A 22,302-nucleotide genomic window follows, 5' to 3' on the forward strand; every position below is an offset into this window, starting at 1 on the left:
CAACTTTACAGCTGGAGGGGATTTCAGTTATGGTTGGAGTCTGAGGTTGGGTCAAAGCTCCCGTTAGGGCCAATGTTTTGTAAGATGCTGGTGTAACCCGCACACCTACGGGGTGTGATTCACTGTTCCATCTAGTAGCGCCGAGGCCACTTACAGAGAGAATAATGAACCTGCTCTGTAGTCTGAGCTAATAGCCCGCTGGCTTTTAGCTCAAGCATTAAAGATGCATGTTCTAAGCTCCAGAGGACTGAGGTTCCATTCTACCTGCAGATAACCGGGGATGAAATTTCAGATATCACAAAATGTCTCCCCATTATGAACATCAGAATCTGCATGAGATCTGCTTGCCATATTTTTCCAGATTTGGGGCTAAAATCTCCCAAGAACAATTCTCATGAGATGTCTAAACAGAGACCAGAAAATAAGTCTCTAAGGTTTGGATCCAACCTGGACCTCAAGCAGTAAGGACAGGGTTAGAGCTGGAGGCAGAAAATGAAATCTCGCCATCACTCTGAAATTAAAAATAGAATAGGGTTTGACATTCTAGTTTTGGTCACACGCTGAAAGGCTACATCTACACTGGCACCCTTTTCCGGAAATGCTTAAAACGGAACAGTTTTCCGTTAAAGTATTTCCGGAAAAAGCATGTCTACATTGGCAGGATGCTTTTCCGGAAAAGCACTTTTTCCAGAAGAGCATCCGTGGCCAATCTAGACGCGCTTTTCCGCAAAAAAGCCCCGATCGTCATTTTCGCGATCGGGGCTTTTTTGCAGAAAACACTACTGTGCTGTCTACACTGGCCCCTTTCCGGAACAGTTTTCCAGAAAAAGGACTTTTGCCCGAACGGGAGCAGCATAGTATTTCCAGAAAAGCGGCTGATTTCTTACAGTAGATCGTCAGTGCTTTTCCGGAAATTCAAGGGGCCAGTGTAGACACAGCCAAAGTGTTCAGGATTTTAAACAAATCAACACCAAAGCCACATTGGTTTCCTACATTTACAAAGTTATTTATTAGATGCTGTTAACTTAAAAAAGTGAGATGGGAGCTCCTATATATTTGAAAGAATTTGTGCATCTGTGTGTGTGTGTGTGTGTGTGTGTGTGTGTGTGTGTTCATGTTCAAGAACGCCTTCTAATCCGTAAGAGCTAGGACCACCAACTTTGGTCTTATCATAACTGAAAGCAAAGCCAGGGTTTGGTTGTGCCAGGACAGTGGGATGTGCCTGAAATTTAATTGTTTCTCACAAAATAGAAAGGGAGGGGTCTGGTAAAAGGGACAAGTATACTGTAAAATGACCACAGGGGGGCACTAAGGGGACAGACGGGGACTGGAGCAGCTATAATTCCATTTGGCCAGCAGGGGGCATGGTGGAGAAAGAGACAGCTATCGACTATATATTTCAGAGAGTTTGTCTGTGTGTCTCTCTCTTTGTGTGTCTGTCTGTCACTCCAGTCAGGGGACATGTACCCCTCTCCCATTTGTTCCTGCTGCTGCTGCAGTGGTCACGGACAGGTGCTTCTCACATAGCCTCAAGTTACTGTGCTAAGAGAGCTGGGGTTGGCCTCTCTACCTGGGGCAGCCTACATCGTGAACCCCTCATTCCCAGTCCCACCCCAGAAAAATGATTTAAATGAAGAAAAACAAAAATTATTCGAGTTAAGGACCTGAGCAACACTGGGTAAATATTCTAGTTCCTCTCTAAAATAAAGAGCCATTTTACCTTTAATAGCGTAAACAATTGATTTCCACAGAAGCTTAGAGGTAAGTGTGAGGTAAACAGAAAGTGCTTATGTGATGGAGTTCACTCATAAGGGAATTACTTCTTACGAGCCATCTCGGGGATTAGCTCCCTCAGCCAGCACACCCTCTCCTGCTGGTGTCTGCCCACTACCTTCTCCCCCCTGAAGACCCATCTCATCCCAAGAACCATAGCATCCTTTTCATCCTCTCTATGATGTTATGTGAGTCCACTGAGCCCTGACTAGCTGCTCCATGCAGCTTCCCTCTGATTGTCTGCCCCCTGCACAGCCTCCCTTGGCTTCCTTGCCAGCGTGAGGGTGAACACCCCGCATGCACTGTCTTCCAAACTTTTCCCCAAAATGACCCACCTTCAAACCACTGCCCACTCTGGCATGACTAACAAGCGTGTCTGAAGGCTGGCGCAGCAGAGGTGAGTACGCTTCAGCACTGAGGAACAATAGCGCCTTTGAAAGGAGACGCTAGTGGCTTTCAAGTCCTTCCTTTGCCTCCCTCTTCTCAAATGCCTTTTCCCCTGGACGTTCAATGTAAAAAGAAAAGCAGGGTTTCTCTCTGGCCTCACTCTGGCTGGTGGGGCTCTATACCTGAGCTAGCAAGGCTCCCTGCCTGTCCCCACCTGCAGGCCCACTGAGCAGGCTCTTTGCGCCTGGCCACTGGCCCCTGATGGCTGCCAGCCACGGGCAATTTCCAGCAACATCCATGGTCCTGCCAGAGCGTGGATGTAGCCAGCCCAGAGAGCCCCGGACCACAGAGATTCAACCTGTACTACAATTGCAACTCATGGGTCCTTTGGTGAGCATTTGCAGCAGAGAAGCCAAGGTGGATGAGGACTAATGTACCATCCAAGAGCCATCCTTTCAGAGCCAGGATAAACTCATTAGCAAGGTAGTGTTGCAGGAGCGCTTGCTCTGCTACCCTCTGTGCCACTTCCATTCAGGGGATAACTGGGTGGATTCCAGTCTCCAGCCCTGCAGGTTCACGTCTTTCAACATGAAACATTATCTGAGGAGGAAGGGGGAAAGACAAAAAGAAGAAACAAACACCCGTCTGGCAGCGGGGTTTCTGAAACACGTCCCTGACAGTTCAAATCTTGGTGGCATGAGCCTGCCAGACGTGTAAGAGGCCGATGCTGGGCTCATTTCACCAGCTGGCGTCGGATGCCCGTGTCGGTAATCTCTGCTCTGCAGACCCTAACGTTCTGCTGGCATGGGCCAGGTGTTTACATTGTCACGAGAGAACGACTCCAAAGAGCGAGAGCAGTGGCGGGGAACAGTTTAACCAATGTGCAGCATTTCTCCTGCTCTCTGCCTGGCACCAGAGACTTCGGAGGGGGAGCCGAGTGAGTCTGTAACAGAAAAAACTTTAAAAACAACAAATAGACTAATAGCACCCTAAAAACTAACAAAACATGTAGATGGTGTCATGAGCTTTTGTGGTCATCTGAAGAAGTGAGCTGTGCCCACAAAAGCTCATGATACCATCTACATGTTTTGTTCATCTTTAAGGTGCTATTTGTTGTTTTTAAGTTGTTCCTGGCACGAGAGTGGTATCCAAAAGGGCAGCAGGGGCTTCCAGGTGCATTGGATAAACATCAGCTTTCCTCAGGTCAAACATCCTCCAGATACTCAGTATTTTAGTGTATTATGGGCGGGCACCTGGAAGGGAAGTCATGTACTCACAATGATATGACTCAAGCTGGAGTGGTAGGAGAAGGCTCAGCTCTCATGGCTGGTGCATCCTGTGCACAGAATAATGGGGTCTGCTCCTGTTGGCATCCACCTTGCAGGAAGACACTGATTCTGCCTACTCCTGCTGATCAGCCTCTAGGGAGAGGAGAGGAGATGAAAGTCTGTTGGGTTTCTTTGTTTCGTGGAGTTGTAAAGCTGACTCCTAGGATGGGGATGAGCACTTATCTTGGAAAACCTCTGTGGAACTCCTTGCCAGAGGATGTTGTGAAGACTAGGACCTCAACAGGGTTCACAAAAGAGCTAGATAAAATCATGGAGGTTAGGTCCATCAATGGCTATTAGCCAGGATGGGTAGGAATGGAGTCCCTAGCCCATGTTTGTCAGAGGCTGGGAATGGATGTCAGGGGATGATTCCCTGTTCTATTCATTTCCTCTGGGGGCACCTGGCATTGGCCACTGTTGGCAAACAGGACACTGGGCTAGATGGGCCTTTGATCTGACCCAGTACGGCTCTACTGCTCTTATGTTCTAAGTGCTGACTGTTTTGGAACGCTGTCCACTTCTGTGTTTTCAAAAGGAAAGTCAGTCACACTGGGGGAGAGGGGGAAGGAATTAGGGTTGGATTTTTAGAGGTGAGTCGGTGACTCTACATCACAGATCCTACAGATTTTTTTATGAGGCTTGTGTTCCTAAATCACTGAAGTACTTTGGAAAGCCTGACGTGCTACTCTAGGCTCTTATCATATGCTGAGAATGGGAGCCTTAACAATTCGGCCTCTGCTATGGATGCGGAATGCATGAAAATCTGGTTCTGAATTCTTTGGGAAACTTAGCCCCTTGTGGCTTCCCTACAATGGAGCCATGAACTGAATGTACATATGTCACATGCTAGTTTGCCAGGTGTGGTGTGGGTAGAGCATCTGGACCTGATGCTCCTCCCATATCAGTGTCACGTAGGAGTGACTCCAATGAAGTTGTACTGGTGTGGTACGTATAGTTTGTGAAGTAGTATTTTTTTAGCATAGCTGCTATATGTGACACTATCCAGCACTGAAAGGAACCTGGAAAGTGTGAGCTAAAAGGTCTTTTCCAGCTTCTGTGCCTTTCTGTAAAAAGCCAACTCCAAAATAGAGGTGGGGGTCAAGACCTAATCCCTATTCCTGAACATTCCCTTCCTACCAAGCCAACAGAGCAAGTTCTAGTTGTCTGAGGCCACATCAGTGGGACTATGTATGTGTGTATGTGTTCATAGGATTGAACCCAATCATTTATGTATTTAGAAGACTTTCTATGAATCATACTCCTAGGCTGCTTTGCAATTAAACTGAGCTGTTTACTAACAGGTGCATTCTCAATAACCCGTGTTCTTTGTGTGGCAGAACTGTCAGAAACCAGATGCATGTTGTATATTAATTGTTGTTAGGTATCACTAGGACTAAACAGTACATCTCAATATGTTCTAATGCTATTTGTACTGTCTGGTTTATTTACATCTGGAAGCTAATTGTGTACCGTTGACATAGATGCTGTTATATTTAAAACAATAGATATGAAACTAATAAGGGGAGGTGAAACCGCCACCGGTTGGATTTGAAACTGGATGTTTGGAGCACAGTAGAGGAGGCGCTACAGCTTGAGCTATAAAGCCAGTAGGCTTTCAGCTTTGGCTGTAGAGTTCCCTTGTTCTTATCTCTCACTGTATGTGGTCTTGGGACAGTGAACCACACAAGGCGTGCATCTACACAGCTGAGCTTAACTCGAAATAAGCTGCGCAAACTGAGCTATGTCAATTGTGTAGTTTATTTCGAAATAGCTTATTTCGACTTTTGGTGCTGTCTACACAGCACTTATTATGAAATGGAGCACTCTTCCTCCGACTTCCCTTACTTCATCTCCTGTAACCCTCATTTTATGAGGAGTAAGAAGTCCTCCAGCTTGACAGTGTTTTGACATTATGTCGAAATAACTGCTGGTTGTGTAGATGCGGACTATGTTATTTCGAAATAATGTTGCTGTGTAGACATAGCATAAGACTCTTGAGAACAAAACATGCTTAGCTACTGTAAAAGTATTGTTGGAGAAGGAGTAAATTGAGGAGGTTTGAATCCACCTCTGGCTTAGCTTTGGCCTAGTTCTGAGGCTAACCCATACATAGGATTCATGTTTAAAGAGAGTAGAAAAGTTAAAAGATCATAGAATACTAGGACTGGAAGAGACCTCGAGAGTTCATCGAGTCCAGTCCCCTGCCCTCATGACAGGACCAAATACTGTCTAGACCATCCCTGATAGACATTTATCTAACCCACTCTTAAATAGCTCTACAGATGGAGATTCCAAAACTCCCTGGCAATTTACTCCAGTGTTGGACTACCCTGACAGTTAGGAACTTTTTCCTAATGTCCGACCTAAGCCTCCCTTGCTGCAGTTTAAGCCCATTGCTTCTTGTTCTATCCCCAGAGGCCAAGATGAACAAGTTTTCTCCCTCCTCCTTATGACATCCTTTTAGATACCTGAAAACTGCTATCATGTCTCCCCTCAATTTTCTCTTTTCTAAACTAAACAAACCCAATTCCTTCAGCCTTCCCTCATAGATCATGTTCTCTAGACCTTTAATCATTCTTGTTGCTCTTCTCTGGACCCTCTCCAATTTCTCCACTTCTGTCTTGAAATGTGGTGCCCAGAACTGGACACAATACTCCAACTGAGGCCTAATCAGCACAGAGTAGAGCAGAAGAATGACTTCTCCTGTCTTGCTCACAACACACTTGTTAATGCATCCCAGAATCATGTTTGCTTTCTTTGCAACAGCATCACACTGCTGAGTCAAATTTAGCTTGTGGTCCACTATGACCCCTAGATCCCTTTCTGCCGTACTCCTTCTCAGACAGTCGCTTCCTATTCTGTATGTATGAAACTGATTGTTCCTTTCTAAGTGGAGCACTTTGCATTTGTCTTTATTAAACTTCATCCTATTTACCTCAGACCATTTCTCCAATTTGTCCAGGTCATTTTGAATTATGACCCTATCCTCGGGTATGTCTACACTACCACCCTAGTTCGAACTAGGGTGGTAATGTAGGCATACCGCACTTGCAAATGAAGCCCGGGATTTGAATTTCCCGGGCTTCATTTGCATAAGCCGGCCGGCGCCATTTTTAAATGCCGGCTTGTTCGAACCCCGTGCCGCGAGGCTACACGCGGCACGGGCTAGATAGTTCGAACTAGCAAGCCATTCCGAACTATCTGTACACCTCGTTCTGTTCTGCAATGTGATTTGTCCTTTTCATATTTGTTCATTTTTTTTAATTGTATCCTTTGGTATATATGGTTGTGACTACTTTCTTCCACTGTTTGATCTGAGGAAGTGGGTCTGGCCCACGAAAGCTCATCATCTAATAAACCATCTTGTTAGTCTTTAAAGTGCTACATTGTCCTGCATTTTGCTTCAACTACCCCAGACTAACACGGCTACATTTCTATCACTATTCTTCATAGCAATGTGTGGAATTGAGACTTGTCCTAGGCTACGTCTACACTACAGGGTTTTTGCACAAAAACCTGCGGAGTGTCCACACATCAAGTGCATTTTTGCACAAGAAAATTTACAGTAGAACAGCAGAACAGAGGGCTTTTGCAGTATAGGTATACCTCTTTCTACGAGGAATAACTCCTTAGGTGTGTGTGAATGCTCAACAGGGATTTCTTGCATAACAAGAGCCAATCAGAAACAGCAAAGGTGCTCTGATGGCCATTCTGTGAATGGCCATCAGAGCGTTCTTGCGCAAGAGTGTCCATGCAGTCTGAATGCTCTCTTGTGCAAAAGCACATCGCTTTTGCAATGAGCTTTTGTAGTGTGAATGCACTTTTGCACAAGAAGTTTTTGCAGAAGATCTCGTTCGCAAAAAGCTTCTTGCACAAAAACCCTGCAGTGTAGATGTAGCCCTACTGTGCTGTGGTTTATGAAAGGGGAACATGATTCCGGTAAGCAACCTTATTCTGGGCTAGCACAAGTGGGATTTTTTTCCCAGTCCTTGGAGTGAACAGAGTTCAAGGAGCAAACTCTAATACCCTAGCCTGGAGTTTGAAGGCAGGATTGGCTGTAGCCACTCACTTCATTATCAGATGGTGATGAGCACAGCATAAGAATCTATCCGGCACAGATTAGAATTTGCAAATGGCCTCATCACAGTTTGCATCTTCGCCTCCGTTAAGACAAACAAACGTGATAAGACTGAAGCTATCATAAAAGTTTCTCTCAAAAACATAGAATGGAACTATAACAATTGGAATACTGTGCCGTCATGAGTACCCAATTTAAAACTTCAGCCACGGGAGAAACTGAAATTTAATATGCAGTGATAAAACAATACTATTTTTTCCAGTAAATGCACACGGACCCAATAAACGCTTTTCTTGTTTCTTAAAATGATTCTGATGTTTTGCCAGCTAAGCAGCATTGCAGGCAGCTATGGGCAATGAGCTTGTCAGAGCTGAAGCGAGGCTGGGACAGGACGCAAATATGAGACCTCAAGTGACAACTGAAATCCTATACAAAATGTGGTTGGTGACTTCTGTTAGGCGCATCCTTCCCTTGCACTTTGTACTCACCAGGGCTGCCTGTTGAAGTTACCAGCAAATCTGGTTGGGTTCTGGATGGTGAAGATTCTAGCTTTTTCCTGAGATATAAGGCAAAGTCCGGGGTATTTGTGGTTATGACAATGCCATGACACTCAATACCAGGGCTACTCAACTTTGGAAGCCCCAGGGGCCACAATGCAACTCACAGCACATGCCGAGGGCCTCAACTTAAGTGTGGTTGCAGATATTTGCATATATATGCAAATAGCTTCTTTCACACTGACGGGCATGAATACAAAGATTACGGCAAAACTACACAACACGCAGGCCCCATTTAAGTCAGTTCTGCTGATATTAATAAAATTCAATATTGACCTGATTTCCACCCATATGTCAGCAATTTTAATGAGTAACGACAGTCCAGGAATTTAACTATGAAAACGCATCTCAACAGAAGACCGTTATATTAACAACTTTTTTGTTTTGGCTCCCACCCGCGGGCCATGTGAGCCCCATGTAAACCCAAACTGCACTGCAGGCTGCAAACAAATGGGCCATGGGTCACATGTGGTCCACATGCTGTGTGTTGAGTAGCCCTGCTCTATATTGTATAAAAGTTTGAGGTATTTTTATCCCAACAGCTTTAATCAAATTCCACCTCAAGAACTACAGTCTGCCTCTCTTTAAATATGGCTGCCCACAGTCCTAGGGGCATGATAAAACTCTCTTCTGAAATGTCTGTTAGAGAAGAAACAGGTGACCCAGCAGCGGATGGGGTAAACGAATTTGCTTTATTGCCGATGCATGTTTACCTCGAAAACAACCTTCCGAGTGGCAACAAATTGGCACCAGTTACACCCTCTTATCCATTTTAGTATGTTAATTCGCCCATCTATCACTACTTTCCTTAAAACCTTATTTAGTAAGGTTAACTCCCATACAATGAATATTAATAAGCCAGCGATTAATTCAATTCTACCCACCCCTGTTTATTTACTGGTTTTTAATTAAATTAGCATTACATACTGAATTAATCAGCAGCTTATAGGGAGCGGGAAAGGATTCTGACCTGAAAGTGTTCATACAGAACAAGTGCGAAGACAAAACCAAACACTGTTCAGTGCAACTATCTTCCAAGGCTGCCAGGACTTGGAAGGGGAAAAAAACACGTTTAAAAGGCAATGCCAGTTTTGGCTGAACCTTTTTTCCATTGATGTATAATCATCCCAGACCCCTATTCATTTTACATATTCCAACGATGTCTTTACTCAGAATTAGTCCTGGTACATGTTCTGGTAGACCCCTTGTGACAGAGTGGGAGGCAAGAAAGGCTGAGTCAGCTACTCAACTCAAGCAAGGCAGAATGGAGCTGAATCAGCTGATTAAGCAGGGCTGTACCCAATTTGTGGGTAGGCTAGGGCAGAAAGGCAAATGAAGCAGAGCCCACAAATAGGCACAAGAAGGAAGTAGAGGGAGCAGAGCAGAGTCCTCCCACCTGCTTGTTACAGGAGCTCTCTACATGATGAAATTCATGGGGATCTATTTGTAAATAAACTGCACAAGCGGTTGGACCAATCCAAGGGTTGGATTGGGACAGAGCCAAGAGCCAGGATGCTCAGTTACACTCTTCTTTATAATGCCTCTAAAATCACAATGCTTGCGGTTATTTTAGCTACACGTCAGTTCCTTTGATTGTTTATTGTATTTTAGAAAATTTATTTTCCCAAGATTTGCTCTTCTCAGCATAGAACACTAGAACTGGAAGAGACCTCGAGAGGTCATCGAGTCCAGTCCCCTGCCCTCATGGCAGGACCAAGCACCATCTACGTCATCCTTGATAGATGTCTATCTAACCTGCTCTTCAATATCTCCAGAGATGGAGATTCCACAATCTCCCAAGGCAATTTATTCCTGTGTTTAATGACCCTGACAGTTAGGAACTTTTTCCTAATGTCCAACCTAAACCTCCCTTGCTGCAGTTTAAGCCCATTTCTTCTTATCCTATCATCAGAGGCCAAGGAGAACAATTTTTCTCCCCCCTCTCTGTGACACACGTTAAGATACTTGAAAACCACCATCATGGCCCCTCTCAGTCTTCTCTTTTCCAAACTAAACAAGCCCAGCACATTCACCTCATAACTGATAACCCGTGGGACCACTCACTGAGCGATGGGTAGCTTCTCATGAATGAATGTCTCTGTAAAACATACATTGTGACTGAATCAGAAGTTACAGGCTTTGGTGCAACCATCTCTGGGAGAGGCCTGCACAATGCATGAAATCAGAATAAATTAATATTAGTGTCTCGTCTGACTTTAACATTTATGAAACTGATTCTTGTTCCCCTTCCCAAAAAAAGCAACAAATTCACGGTCCAAAGGTATAAAAATTACATTGCCCATAACCTTTTGAGTAGCCAGCTTTTTTTCACAATTGGTAAATTATAGATGCTATTCTAAGAAAGTGAATCGATATATATTTCTTTTGATATATTGCTGTAATATCAAGCTGCACATTAATTTTATTAAGTCTTGATGATTTTCTTTTAGACTTAGGAGCTCTAAATCTTACTATTATTTGGCCGTGCCTCAAAATGGAGACTCATTTGTAAACCAGAAACACATTTCATTCCTTAAATATGCAATTAATATTTGATGCCATTTGGATTCAGTTGCCAGATTCCCAGAACTATGCAGCCAAAATGAGTAAGTTAAGACTAATTTAAGGTTATGTAAAGGAACTTCAAAAGGTTACAAGAGTCCCTTTGGTCTGGGTAACTTGGAAAGCTTGGCTCATTCATAACTCCTGCTCTGCCAACTTGGGCACCTCCTGATGCTGCAATCAATGTGTTGAATGCCGGCAGATGCCTCTGTCCAACACACTGACTAGACCGAGCTCTCTTGCTCCCTTCCTCCATTTCCAGCTGGATTCTTCCATTCCTCAACCTTGAATCACCTTTCTTCACCATATACTTAGCACTTCTAGGTCATTCTCCATTCTATGCTCTTAGAGCCTTTTACAAACATTGGTGAACAATCATGTGCAATATCCTTGCCCTGGTCTACACTAGGACTTTACAGGCAGTCCCCGAGTTATGCGGATCCGACTTATGTCGGATCCGCAGTTATGAACGGGGCCGTTCCTCTCCCTGGTCTCCAGCAGACCAGGGAGAGGAAGCAAAGTGGCGGAACACGTGGGCAGCGGACAGGGCTGTCCGCTGCCCACGCGCTCCGAGGCTTGGCTCTGCTTGGCTCTGCTTTGCCCCCTCCCCCCGTCCCCCTGGTCTGCAGACCAGGGGGACGGGGGGGGCAAAGCAGAGCCAAGCAGAGCCAAGCCGCGGAGCGCGCGGTCAGCTGGCAGCTGGCAGCGCGCTCCGCGGCTTGGCTCTGCTTTGCCCCCCCCCCATCCCCCTGGTCTGCAGACCAGGGGGACGGGGGGGCAAAGCAGAGCAAAGCTGCGGAGCACGCGGACAGCCCAGACGCATCTGGGCTGTCCGCTGCCCGCGTGTTCCGCGGCCTTGCTCCCCGTCCCCCTGGTCTGCAGACCAGGGGGACGGGGAGCAAAGCAGAGCAAAGCCATGAAGCCCGAGGGCAGCAGGACAGCCACGGCGCGTCTGGGCTGTCCCGCTGCCCCCGTGCTCCGTGGCTTTGCTCCGGACACCTGTGGTACAGCAGCTGGGGCGCTGCCAGTTGGTCCCGTAGCGCCGCTCTGGGCGCTACTGGACCAACCGGGCAGCACCCCAGCTGTTTTGCCCCAGGCGTCCTGATTCAGCCACTGCTGGTCAGATTCAGCAGCGGCTGAATCAGGATGCCTGGGGCAGAGCAGCTTGGGTGCTGCTGGGTTGGTCCAGTAGCGCCGAGGAGCGGCGGCACTACTGGAGCAACCCAGCAGCACCCCAGCTGCTCTGCCCCAGGCGTCCCCAAGTCAGCCGCTGCTGAAACTGACCAGTGGCTGACTACAGGAAGCCCCTGCCCCGGGCTTCCTGGAATCAGCCGCTGATCAGTTTCAGCAGCAGCTGACTTGGGGATGCCTGGGGTTCTTAAGTTGAATCTGTATGTAAGTCAGAACTGGCGTCCAGATTCAGCCGCTGTTGAAACTGATCAGTTTCAGCAGCGGCTGAATCTGGACGCCAGTTCCGACTTACATACAGATTCAACTTAAGAACAAACCTACAGTCCCTATCTTGTACGTAACCCGGGGACTGCCTGTGTTTCAAAAGAATCCCCTTCCCAAGGTCAAATTTATAGGCAGAGTATCCACACGACCAAGCCAGTTATTTCAAAATAATGGCCCGTGGAATTCAAAATCTGTACTGCTGCTTTTCATCAGGAATAAGGCTAATTCTGAAATAGTTATTGGTAGTTCTTGGTACCAAAATAATTCTGAAATAGTTATTGTACCAAAACAATGGCAGCGTGGATGTGCCAGTGCTGCTATTTTGAAATAACTACTCCCCAGAGTAATTTGAACTAATTACTTCCCAGTGCTTCCTGGGGCTCTCAGTCCAAGGTAGTGAATCCACATAAACGGAGGCTGCCTCGGACGAATTTCGAGGCTTCGTCATAGTGCGGACTTGCTAATTCGATTTTGTAAAATCGAGAGTTGTCGAATTTACTAATATTGAAATCGTTTCCTAAAGTAGACATGGCCCTTTTGAGCTGGTATTTTTGTGCCTGTTTTTCTGATAAGGAAATTGAGACAGAGAGAAGTTAAGTAACTTGTTCAAGAGCATATGGCGTGTATGTTTTTGAACTGGGAATAAATTCCAGATTTCCTGTTTCCCACCCATAATTTATTTACAAGGACAGTTTTATAGTGCTGTCCTCAGGCCCAGTGTTTCTCAATCAATGGTATGAGTACCCTTAGGGTACTTGAGAGAAGTCCAGGGTTCATCAACACAACTGAAATTTGGAGAAAACTGAATGTTTGTTTTAAGTTTTACAGCATTTTTATTATTTTTGTACTTTTTACACCCAAAAATTTCATCTTTCGCCCAGCTACAATTAAGTTGTTTAAACAAATGTGTGGCAATGGTAGAAAAAAATTGTGTGTGTCTGAAAACTGTAGGTACTGGGGGTACTTATAATTTTTTTAAGAGGTACTTTATTAAAAAAAAGGTTGAGAAACACTGCTGTAGCCTCGAAGTCATATGCTGGTCAAGTGTTTTTGTCACCCTTTAGTGGACACACCAGGTAAAGACATAAATTGGCTGTCTTCAGGGTCACAGATTATTTCAATTATGTACAAGATCTATTGGCTTGATGGTAATAACTGACTCAAACATCTCGCATGGTGCAGCCACAGGAGGAGGGACAAAGACACATTTGGTCCGTGAATTATAGATATATTGGGATTCACCAGATGTGCATTTAAAGATAAATAGCTTCTGTTTGGTATATAGTAGGTAGATCTTGGAAAATGCTCATTGTCTACTGGAATGCAGTTCCTCTCTGCTGAACGTATCATCAGTAAACCTGTTGTGCCTTGTTGTCTCTCATTCATTAGGTGCAGTTTACAAATAACACATGACATGATGCCCAAGGTACTGCCAATGCCGATCCAAACCAGGAAAAAAATCCAGCCAGGCTTATGAGGTTTGCAGCTTCCAGCTGCCCCAAAATCAGAAATTATCATGGAAAGGGGAAGAAATTCAAACAGAATCCTGAGCTCATTTTCAAAGGTTCCCTGAAGCTGACAGGCAGCGAGGAAAATTGCTGTTTTCTCTTAATCTAGGCTGGAGATAAGGTAAATACATCTATTATGCTTGTATAGATAAGTCAGTTCAAGAGAAAAAGAGCTATGGGCATGTTATAATAGGCTTGATGAATGTGTCACCCCAAGAGCTAACCCAATGTTTGCATAGTATAAATCCTCTGAAGCTAACCCAGTATTTGCACTCTGAAGTGGTACAAAGGCCAGGGGACTCCATCAAATGGCTCAGCAGAGTTAAAACTCCTGGATCAGGACTGGTCATTTTCTGATGCAAATAAATTGGATGGGGCTAGATACACTTAAGGGAAAACTCATTAAAGGCGGCAAACCAGGAGCGGCGGCTGCTCTATCAACACAGCTGCAGATATGGTGATGTGTAGTTGCACAAATCCAATGTGCCTCGGGAAGGCAGCTGCGCATGCCCCATGCAGAGCACAAAAAGAACTGGCTGAATCCCTGCAAGGGTGCTCAAGCAATGAGCTTGTCCAGTTACAGAGGAATTTGCACCCAGTGGAGTGACTGGGTTTTCCATAAGAATGACCATACTGGGTCAGACCAAAGGTCCATCTAGTCCAGTATCCTGTCTGCTGACAGTGGCCAATTCCAGGTGCCCTAGAGAGAGGGAACGCAACAGGGAATCCTCACGTGATCCCTCTCCTGTCATCTATTTCCAGACAAACAGAGGCTAGGGACACCATTCCTACCCATCCTGGCTAATAGCCAGTGATGGACCTAACCTCCATGAATTTACCCAGTTCTTTTTTGAACCCTGTTAAAGTCCTGGTCTCCACAACATCCTCTGTCAAGGAGTTCCACAAGTTGACTGTGTGCTACATGAAGAAAAACTTCTTTTTGTCTGTTTTAAACCTGCTCTGTGTCTTGTAGTGTGGAGTAGCTGCTGGGAGTATCTGAGAAATGACCGAATATTTAATCATTGGTAGTGAGGCTTACAGACTGGAACAAATACTCTCCCTGCACAAGTAGGTACGTCTAGACTACAGGCTTTTGTTGACAGAAGCTTTGTCGACAGATACTGTTGACAAAGCCTCTGTCGACAAAGAGCATCTAGAATACAGCCAGTTCTGTTGACAAAGCAAACCACTTTTTTGACAGAGAGTGTCTAGACGCTCTCTTTTGAAAAAGCAGAGTGTGGATGCAATAGCACCTTTTGTCGACAGAACTCTGTGAACAAAAGCCATTATTCCTCATAGAATCATAGAATAATAGGACTGGAAGGGACCTCAAGAGGTCAACGAGTCCAGCCCCCCGCCCTCAAGGCAGGACCACGCTCCGTCTACACCATCCCTGACAGATGTCTATCTAACCTGTTCTTAAATATCTCCAGAGAGGGAGATTCCACCACCTCCGTTGGCAATTTATTCAAATATTTGACCACCCTGACAGTTAGGAATTTTTTCCTAATGTCCAATCTAAAGCTCCCTTGCTGCACTTTAAGCCCATTACTCCTTGTCCTGTCCTCAGAAACCAAGAGGAACAAATTTTCTCCTTCCTCCTTGTGACACCCTTTTAGATATTTGAAAACCGCTATCATGTCCCCCCTTAATCTTCTTTTTTCCAAACTAAACAAGCCCAGTTCATGAAGCCTGGCTTCATAGGTCATGTTCTCTAAACCTTTAATCATTCTTGTCGCTCTTCTCTGTACCCTTTCCAATTTCTCCACATCTTTCTTGAAATGTGGCACCCAGAACTGGACACAGTACTCCAGCTGAGGCCTAACTAGTGCAGAGTAGAGCGGCAGAATGACTTCCCGAGTTTTGCTTACAACACACCTGTTAATACAACCTAAAATCATATTTGCTTTTTTTGCAACAGCATCACACTGTTGACTCATATTCAACTTGTGGTCCACTATGACCCCTAGATCCCTTTCCGCCATGCTCCTTCCTAGACAGTCGCTTCCCATCTTGTATGTATGGAACTGATTGTTCCTTCCTAAGTGGAGCACTTTGCATTTCTCTTTATTAAACCTCATTCTGTTTACCTCTGACCATTTCTCTAACTTGCTAAGGTCATTTTGAATTATGTCCCTATCCTCCAAAGAAGTTGCAACCCCACCCAGTTTGGTATCATCTGCAAACTTAGTATCATCTGCAAACTAGAATGAGGTTTACCACCGTCAACAAAACTGCCACGTTCTGTTGACTTACTGTCGACAGAACTCGGCAGTAGTGTAGATGCAGGTATAGTTTTGTTGACAAACGTCCACTTTTGTCGACAAAACCCTGTAGTCTAGACACACCCGTAGAGAACAAGGGCAATGTTTTACCACCCTGAAACATGCTGAGCAATCCCTGACCACTGCAGTAGCTCCACTGGTACTCATTGGGGCTTTTCATTCTGAAAAATTGTGGTAGGATTTGGCCCAATGGGACTCTTTACGGAGGAAGGTAGAGAATAACTAAGGAGTACAGGATCTGGTTCCACAACCTCACCCTACAGCTCTTACGTGGTACCAGATGCTATTTATTCCTTCACATCAGATCTTCTGAGGTCGGTCTCTCTTACTATCCATCCATGATGCACCTGGTTCACCATCCCCTCTAACTTTAAGCTCCGCATATTTCTGTGGGAAGTATCCAAATGGCTCTGCCCACTGAGCCAAAGCGCCTCATTTTTTGTGGCAACGCAGAGTTCTTATGCTTTGCTTCTTTTCTTAAATTTCAAGCAACTATTGAAATCCTGATTGGCAAACTGTGAAAGGAGCTTGCGGTGGCAGTTCCTGCATATTTCACTAGTAACTCTTCCATGGACCTGCTGCCTGAGAAAACACTTGTGGAAGTGGCCGAAATGTTTTTCCTTACAATGCGTTCGGCCATTCATTTAATGGGAGACACATGGGTGCCAGTATAGTCCCATTTCAGAGATTGTGTTTGTACAGTGTGCTGAGATGGACCCATTAAAAGAGCTGCTTAGTTAGCCAGTTCATACATTTTGCCACGCATTAACATTGTTTCCCTCCCTCTCTAATAGCTGTAGATCTGCGGATGTTTACCTAGACAGTTGGGGTTGGAGGAATGACTTTGCATATTACGCTAAATCCTGCTAGACTGTACCAGGCTAAAACCAACAGGTGGAAAGAACTGTGGATTTCAGTCCCTTATTTACAAGACCCTTACCCATACAGAGTTCTGCATCACCCTTTTGTTAGCATGCTGCGGCCTTATGTTAACACTAAGACCATGGGGCAAAGATTCCCCTGGAACAAGTAAAATGGAAATAAAAAGGATTAATGCAATAGAATAAGTGAAGTCATCACTCCTCTCTTCATTCACTTGCCACCTTAAACTCCACTACTTCTGGGACAACCGTAAGAAAGGAGTTACTTCTCTTTTCTAATAGTTTTTTTAAAAAGGGCCTTTTTTTTGTCCCAACCCTGGTATTTCTCAGTGAGTTTTATTTTGCATGTGTCTATCAGTGCTTGGTTTGCCTCTGTTATGCACTCTACTTTGTCACCATTATATAAATTATAAAGGGAAATTTTACACCTGGGCTTGATCTTCATGCAGGGTGGAGAGGCCACAATTCCTGTTGCCATGGCAACGGTAGGACAATTAGGTTTCCAAGACACAACCTATTCCTTAAGGTATTTTGACTAATATGTCTTCAACACGGCACTGCAGGAAGGCTTGGCAAGCTGTGTTTAAAAGCAGGATGCCCATGACCGGCTAATATTTTCTTAAACTTGAGGGCTACGTCTACACTGGCACCCTTTTCCGGAAATGCTTAAAACGGAAAACTTTTCCGTTATAAGCATTTTCGGAAAAAGCGTGTCTACATTGACAGGATGCTTTTCCGGAAAAGCACTTTTTGCGGAAAAGCGTCCGTGCCAATGTAGACGCGCTTTTCCGCAAAAAAGCTCCGATCGCCATTTTCGCAATTGGGGCTTTTTTGCGGAAAAGAAATCTGGGCTGTCTATACTGGCCCTTTTCCGGAACAGTTTTCCGGAAAAGGACTTTTGCCCAAACGGGAGCAGCATAGTTTTTCTGGAAAAACACTGACGATTTTACATTAGATCGTCAGTGCTTTTTCCGGAAATTCAAGGGGCCAGTTTAGACAGCTGGCAAGTTATTCCTGAAAAGCAGCTGATTTTCCGGAATAAGTGGCCAGTGTAGACACAGACGAGTTGTCTTGTTTAGACAGGAAATTGTGTTGGCCAACATGTTGACCACAACCTATTTTCCTTGTCCCAACGCGCGTGCATACTTTGGACGTGTGCTGCTTCTGCAAACTAGTCCTGATGTTATAAATAGTTTTATCAATGGCCTCATTGTCCATTGTAACACTCTTTGCTTACCACCTTAGAAGAATCCCAAGATGGACACGTGCTACCCAATAATTTAAGAGGTTATGGTGGAACTTAAGGGGATTTCACCAAATAAAAATACAATAATAGTCTGAGGGGATTGTTGCCAAAGATTCTGGACTCTCTGCCTTTAGGGTCAGAGTCGGGGGAAATCAGACAGAGGATTACTAGTCCTCAATTGTCCAGCATGTAAGGTGAGCAGAGTTATAAACCATAGTCACATGTGTGACTGCAAGCCATGGCCCTTGATGTGGGGTGTCTGGCTGGGCCTGGCAGTCATGGAATCCCAACAAGAGAATTTGCTAAGCCCAGGTGACTAAGCAAGTATTCCTCATGGGGCTCCAAAATAGCACACCCCACAGCAACTATTCTCCAAGCCTTTGAAGGCTTTAGCTTCAGTTTCCCCAAGCCTGTACAGTTCCCAGTCTGCTCTATAGCCCAGAATCTCTGCAGTGTTCTGTGGTATAAGCTCCACCCATGACACTGGGGTTTTGACAGAGCTACAACGAGCCACTCAATTAGCCCAGGGCTGTACCAGCACTAGGGGGGGGGATTCTCCCCCCGCATCTCAATGCCATTTATGCATTTCCTGAATGATGGCTATGGAGTGGAAGGAGTAAATAACGTCCTTTTGATTGGCGCATCACAGTGATGCTGAGGAATGTGAGATGGAAAAATGGCCCTCCACTGTAGATTTTGTTTGCTTTTCTTTTTCCAAAGTGGTGGATGAAGGTGGGCTGTCCGTGGTTAAACTAATGTGTCCCTGAGTGAATCTTGGTCCCCAGTGGAAGACCGTGAGACCAGGTTTTCACCATTTTAAACACAGCTCTCTGTGGCTTTACTTGCTAAATTGGATGCTATTTGAAATTCAAGTTTATGGAATAAATTTACTAGTCTCTTGCCTGGAATATTTGTCACTGTTACAGCTATACATTATTTATTGCTAAACTTATTTACAGTCTCTCTGCTTGGAAGGAAAGCAGCATGAGAGCTAAGAACATTATTGTGGGCTGGTATGAGACAGCACCAGAATCTGGGAATTATTCTGATGCTTAGTATCAAAAGTCGTCATTTAGGTACCAATGGTGCAATAACCCATCTTGGCTGATACAGTACCAGCTACATCCCCCAAAAGCTCCCCATGTGTATAATCCTAGCTAAGGAGCCAGTTGGGTCCATTTATGTGATGGGGAGGGGGGTTGTGACGAAAGGAGTGTGAGAATGTTACACCTCTGCAAATGGGCACATCTGAAGTCTCCCCATGCCCTGGAGTGATGGAAGTCCACCCTAGCACCCCTACGGTACAAGACTCTCCTAAGGCAGTGTGGTTATGATTGGAGTGGCTGACCAATAGGGAGAGCTGTAGAAGTGGGAATGTATATAACTCACTGATCAGTCTCTTGTTTAGTTCAAGCTATGGAGACTCATGCCTTTAACTGTGGAGGTCCTCCGTTCAATCCGAAGGGCCAGCAATAATGGCAGCTGTCATGCATGCTTTGGCCCATGCCAAAAATCCTCTTGAGTTGTACTAACCTTGCTCTGGGTGAAAAACTGAGTCAGAGACATGCAGATGGTCAAAGACAGTAATTTTGCCTTAAAATGTGCCCAAATGAAACCTGTTGGCTCAGTTACTTGATGAATGGTGTTCAGGTTCCTTCACTATGGAGACCGCAGACACCAGTTTGGTCAGGATTTTAGTGTGAGGAAGTCTTGCTGAGGTCAAGTATCAGAGGGGTAGCTGTGTTAGTCTGGATCTGCAATAGTGACAAGGAGTCCTATGGCACCTTATAGACTAACAGATGTATTGGAGCATTAGCCTTCGTGGGCAAAGACCCACTTTGTCAGATGCTTGCATCTTCGTGGTCTTTGCCCACGAAAGCTTATGCTCCAATACATCTGTTAGTCTATAAGGGTGCCACAGGACTCCTTGTCGCTTTTACCGAGGTCAGTATATAAATGCCTGTTGTAGAAAGCCAAGACACAGCGTGGGCTCCCCAGAAGCAAAATCTCAGAACCACAGAAATTATCTGCTCACTTCTGGTCCTTCCTGGCTGAGTCAGGTGGTCCTAAGTTCTCATCCGGCCTTGGACCTATCCTGCTGCCTTTGGGGGTTTTTTTCTTCCTCTGTAAAATGAAAGTGATACTAGTTGCCCACCTACCTCTCCGGGGCATTGTGTGGATTAATTAGATAGTGTCTGTTCAGTGCTTTGAGCAGACAAGCACTATAAAAATGCTAAGTATTCTAATTTAATCCTGCTCTGGGCTGTGCTAGTGAGAGTCTTATGTCTCCCTTGATTCGTACGAGTGGGAGTGCCAGCCAAATGGCTTTTCTGACATTCTTGGCTGAGAATCCATGCGCAGTGACTCAAACCTGATGCATACGTTAGTTCTCTGGCATGGTGGCCCTCGTGCCCATCTGTCAACATGGCAAAGTTCCCCCTCACAAGTGTGCTGTGTCGGTTTCAGTAGCTCAGAAGTGCCGACAGAAAGAGTGGAGTGAGTTCACGAGAACTTCTCAAGTTTTCAGCGAGAAGCACTTCAAGGTGACCAGCCATATCCATGCAGAGTTATGCGCCTCGTTTAGGCCCTATCCCTGTAACACTCCAGCAACAGCCTCTGTGGGAAAGACAAAACCAATATGTTAAAGAATCTGCAGCTGTCAAGCGATGCACAAGCAGACCCTGTTCGCTGTGAGATCTCGGCATCCGAGACCTATCTTACTCTTTTATCATTTGGTCTTTACTCATTTTTAGTTAGATATAAAGAGAGAACAACATTTTGCAAAGTAGTACTATGGTACTACTGCAGCATTTCTAACCCATAGGAATATAGGGAGCCTATTGAACCTACCTGTGGTGCAGACCAGTCTCTGATACAATATTGAGCTGGATCTCATCCACATTGGCAGTTTCCATGTTCCTAATGGAGGATCAGAGCCCCATTGTGCTAGGAACTAGACAGAAAAGTAACAGAAAGGGCCATCTCTGCCCCACAAAGTGTTTTCAGAGTTGATGAATTTGGGCTCCTCAGCTTGAGACAGGAAGTTCTCAGCGTCCATCCTCTGAAAATCAGCTGCCCCCTATCAAACCCCCCAAAGGACTAGTTGCTTTTGAAAATCTGGGCCTATGTATTGAAGAACCTGAAGCTGATTATCTTTGTGGAGTAATAAACAAATAGTTGTATGGAGATACTTATTTAAAGGGACAAAATTAAAATGGACAGACACAGGCTACTGCTACATTTGAGCTGAGAGACTTGATTCCCAATTTGCTTAGACATACTGGCAATCACTTGGCTCAAGTGAGAATCTGAAAATAGCAATGGGGCCAGGTTAGCACAGGCAGTTGCTCAGACTAGCTACCCCTAATACCTACCCATCTGGACCTGCTGATGAGTAGTTAGACAGCTATTTTAGCATGCTAGAGCTCAAGGAAACATAGAACACTAGGACTGGAAGGGACCTCAAGAGGTCATCAAATCCAGTCCCCTGCCCTCAGGACAGGACCAAGTACTGTCTACATCATCCCTTATAGATGTCTGTCTAACCTACTCTTAAATATCTCCAGTGATGGAGATTCCACAACCTCTGTAAGAAATTTATTCCAGTGTTTAACCACTCTGGGTATGTCTACACTACCCTCCTATTTCGAAACTAGGAAGCCTAGTTCGAACTACCTAGTTCGTGCTGCGTGTAGCCGCGCGGCACGGTGTTCGAACGAGCGGGGATTTAAAAATGGCGGCGCCCCGCTAATGCAAATGAAGCCCAGGAAATTCAAATCCCGGGCTTCATTTGCAATTGCGGTATGCCTACATTACCCCGTTAGTTTGAACTAGCGGGGTAGTGTAGACATACCCTCTTATAGTTAGGAAGTTTTTCCTAATGTCCAACCTAAACCTCCCTTGCTGTAGTTTAAGCCCATTGCTTCTTGTCCTATCATCAGAGGCCAAAGAGAACAATTTTTCTCCCTCCTCCCTGTGACACCCTTTTAGATACTTGAAAATCACTATCATGACACCTCTCAGTCTTCTCTTTTCTAAACTAAGTAAGCCCAATTCCTTCAGTCTTCCCTCATAGCTCATGTTCTCTAGACCTTTAGTCATTTTTGTTGTTCTTCTCTGGACCTTCTCCAATTCCTCCACATCTTTCTTGAAATGTGGTGCTCAGAACTGGACACAATACTCCAACTGAGGCTTAATCGGGGCAGAGTAGAGCAGAAAATGACTTCTCATGTCTTGCTCACA

At 45.1% G+C, this 22,302-nt stretch overlaps 1 long non-coding RNA gene across 1 annotated transcript in view; it reads left to right on the top strand.

The window, feature by feature from the left end:
• LOC142830279 (uncharacterized) overlaps positions 1-22,302 on the top strand; it is a 36,661-nt gene that overhangs the window by 11,582 nt on the left and 2,777 nt on the right. Inside the window, exon 2 of the long non-coding RNA XR_012905427.1 lies at positions 13,530-13,769. This is a non-coding gene — a long non-coding RNA (uncharacterized LOC142830279). The remainder of the gene's footprint in view (positions 1-13,529; positions 13,770-22,302) is intronic.

The sequence above is a fragment of the Pelodiscus sinensis genome, chromosome 7 (genome assembly GCF_049634645.1).
Source record: "Pelodiscus sinensis isolate JC-2024 chromosome 7, ASM4963464v1, whole genome shotgun sequence".
NCBI lineage: Eukaryota > Metazoa > Chordata > Testudines > Trionychidae > Pelodiscus > Pelodiscus sinensis.